The 3,956-nt window shown below is 35.6% G+C and overlaps 1 long non-coding RNA gene across 1 annotated transcript; it reads right to left on the bottom strand.

The window, feature by feature from the left end:
- Positions 1 to 343: 343 nt before the first annotated feature.
- Positions 344 to 1,661, bottom strand: LOC118486727. Its single transcript, XR_004879659.1, has 2 exons — positions 1,426 to 1,661; positions 344 to 652 (listed from the first exon to the last, which is right to left on the bottom strand). It is a non-coding gene; the product is annotated as an uncharacterized LOC118486727 (long non-coding RNA).
- Positions 1,662 to 3,956: the final 2,295 nt, after the last annotated feature.

Consider the following 3,956-nt stretch of genomic DNA (forward strand, 5'->3'; position numbering starts at 1 on the left):
AAATTTCCGAAAATGTTCGTCAAAATGGTGAATTATTTTTCTATATACTAATTTTCTTAATTAATATACAACGTTGTCATGAAAAAAAAAAGATATTCAAACAACCATCAACAAAAGCACATGATCAAACACACAGAGCAAAAATGTACAAAAATCTCAGTGAAAAATAAATGTAACACGGATACAGCAAAAATGTACAAAAATCTGAGGCAAAAATAAAATGTAACATGGTAAAAACAAAACCAAAAAATCCATAACATATAAAATTCTCAGATTCAACACAGCAAAAGTCTACATAAATCTCAGGGGGAAAAAATGTAACATGTTAAAAACAAAACAAAAAAAATCCATAACATAGAAAATTCTCATATTCAGCCAAACATCAACAAGTACATACTACCGAAAATGTCATTAACATACTAACAAGGATAATCCAACTAAGTACCACCTATTTCTTAATCACAACAAACAAATCAGTGACGATTTTGACAATCTTAAGTTTTCGGATCTTGGTTTTTGTTCCTCCCATTTGACCAGGCATTTTCTTCCCTTTGTACAGACGCCCAGGCGTTGTTGCTGCTCCGATTGAACCAAGAGCCCGATGACTCTTTGACCCATGGACCTCTTTTGAAGTTATGCCTCTTTATACCGCCTGGAAAACAAGATAACAAAGGCCCAACCCGATAAGAATACAATAAACACAATCATACATGTCATGGTCCGTAACCTAATTACCTAAATCAATCCATGAGTCATAAAAACCACCTTTAGCACAAACTACCGAGACTCATTGCCAGACATGGTAATGCATGATTCGATAGGTGAAAAAAAAAACTCATACAAAAAGTAACGAAATATAGAAGTGACTGAACTTAAATAGCAAGTAAATATCATTCTTTCTGTCTCATAAAATTGCAACTTTTTACACAAATGTGTAGTCAAATACTGGTACTAATCAGGGGTGATCATGGTCCTGGTTGGATGGTTTTGACGAAAGTTACTCGGATACACCCACAATTGTTTCTCATCATTTAATAAGTGAATTGTTGATCAAAACATTACAGCATATAAACTGTGTTCTAGAGATCAAAGCATAGGCTGTTAGCAACTAATCGTTTGATTAAGCTTTCAAAAGGTAAATTTAGGATCGATTAACAGTTAAACCTCAATTTTCCCAAAATTGGTTACATTACATCACATTGTTACAAAAGTCGTCTTCCTACTAAAAGATGTTACATGTTGTTACATACACTACAAAAAAAGATGTTACATATATTATGCATATATATGAAGTTACACCACGTATAAACATACATAATAATAAGAAACAACATAAACACACATTATATAGCTTAAAAATCTGAATCGACTATAAACACTTACAAAAATTGTGTAATTTCAGATCAGAAAAACATAAAAAAAAACCTTTAACAAGATCCATGTCTGATCCATCATCATCTTCATATTCATGTTTGATTTTCTTCCACACTAAAATCTGGATCTTGTGAAGAGAGAGAAAGACATCGTGGATCTGAACAATCAGTTCTCTGATTTGTAACTTGTGATTTTGGTCGTTCTATATGAGATCTTCAACTCTGATTCTTTGTTGCATAATTTGATTCATCGTCATCTTAATGTAGAGGTTTATGGGTTGTGTTTCACTCTTGTTTAATTCAAAAGCTTGGTTTGAAAAAAAGGAAGATGTGTGTTGTATATAAAGACAGTAAATAAAGAAGTTTGTAGTACATCCATGAGTACAAAACGGGTTGACCCTTATAAATTATTGTTAAAATAATGAAAAGTAAGTACATCACATTAAATGGGATTTGATGTATGGGGTGACATACTTCTCTGGAGCAATCAAACTTTAGTCAAACAAAAAGAAGATGAATTCCACTGTTACATTGTAAAATGACGTTTCTACCCTTTTCTTCATCTTTATGCACATGTAACGTGGCTGAATCCTAGCCACACATGTGGGTTTCTTGGGTTTTCTCAACTGGAGTGAGTTTTCTCATTATAATTAGCCTATATATATATATATATATATCTTAAAAACTTGTTTTTCTTTTCAAATCTGATTAAAAATAAAAACCCCAAGCTCCACCCTTCTTCTCTCCTCACCGTAAAACACCACCACCATCACCCCTAACACCTCCTACCATCGCCTGGACTTGCTTCTTACCACCATGACCTGCCTCCTACCACCACAACCTCCTGCCACCACCACCACAACAATGACTAATAAAAAGTTCAAGTTAAATCGAACAATGCTTGATCCGTACAATTGTTTCATTGTACCAAATCCACCATCAGTCATCTTCTCCGGCAAACCGGAATACTCAACCGACGTCGTATTATCAATAACCATCCACTGCTACTGCTCCACGTTTAAACTCTCCATGTGATCCTACCAGTGTGATGCAACCGGAACGGCGAAATGCCGCCAGATATGTTAAACTTCGGCGGTAAATCAGCCATTGATGATGTCATCAAACCGTTAACATATCAATCTCCAGCAATATATTGAAGCTAGGGTTTTGACAAAACTGAAACGATGTCGGTTTGGATTTTATCGAAATAAAAACATTAGAAGCAAAACATAAGCCCTAAAGTTGCATACCTTGACGACATCAAGAGGGTTAACGATATCGGCAGAGAGGATGGTGGCGCTAGTGGCGGATAAAGCGTGCTCCAAAAGCCCTAATTTGTCATTTGAATTCAAGGGCGTAGGTTGTTGCGGCGGAGGAGGAGATTTAATGGGTTCAATCATGGTTAACGAATCAGAGATAAACTCAAGTTTTTATTCATGTGTTGCGGCATCCCCTGAAGATTGATCGGAATTCATGAAGTGGTCATATTCATTCTTGTTTAGCATTTCCCTTCGATTCAAACTTTGACCAATATTCGTTGATGGTTAATTGAATTAAGAATAGTGATTATGAGAAGAAAAGGTTGGTTATACCTTTGTGGGATTTCTGTGTTATAAAGGAGAAAAGGGAAGGGAAGGGAAAGGAAGGGATATAACACATCAGCAGTGTTACACCCTAACACGTTTAACCTTAAAATGACGCAGCGGAAAAAGAGCTTTAAAATTTCTTTCCTTATTAACGACATTACTTTCACGAAGGTTCCAAATTCTAAAAATTATAAATGTTCTATAAAAGAATTCACAACATTCATACTAAAATTTAGATTTGTAGACATTATATACTTCAACTATGTGACCGATCTATCCGTACAATCCTTGCTCTTGACTCGATCTACGTCCGCTTCACTTCCTTAACAGCAGAAGAAGTCCGTGTAGTACCTGTGGGCATCACATACAACTTAGCCATTAGTCGATGACAACATCATATAACATTAATCTCAAATAATTAAAGATTGAATAACGTTCGATAATGTAACTTGATCCATTCGAATAACCCTTCTCCTTCTCTTGTTCCGGATTCGGCTTAAATTTCATAAGAATCCGATGTACTCATTCCTGCATTACATACCGACCTCAAACGCATAATTAGTAACGTTAGAATTCTAACATATCAATTCATGCATATATACGTACTTACATACAAACATACATACACATCTGCATACATACATACCTTTCCTACAACCTTACTTATGTGCCTACACTCATAAATATCTTTACACATACATACATACACAACTACATACGTACATACCTTTCCTACATCTTTACATAATCATACAATATTTACATGGGTCTTAGACTTAGGTTTACAACTCATAAGCGTCAAGGGAACACTCAAAATCATGATTGGAAGGCTCGCCATAGACCACGGGTAATATACCGAAGCCTATGATGCATAATTAACATAAATAACTAAATTTCAGCTTTTTGGACATGGAGAGGGCGTCGGCGACGGCCCTAGGGGCCGTAGGCGACGGCCCTTGCATTTACACGTAGCCAAAAACCTCCGTAGGCAGCAAAA

The sequence above is a fragment of the Helianthus annuus genome, chromosome 14 (genome assembly GCF_002127325.2).
Source record: "Helianthus annuus cultivar XRQ/B chromosome 14, HanXRQr2.0-SUNRISE, whole genome shotgun sequence".
NCBI classification, from domain to species: domain Eukaryota; kingdom Viridiplantae; phylum Streptophyta; class Magnoliopsida; order Asterales; family Asteraceae; genus Helianthus; species Helianthus annuus.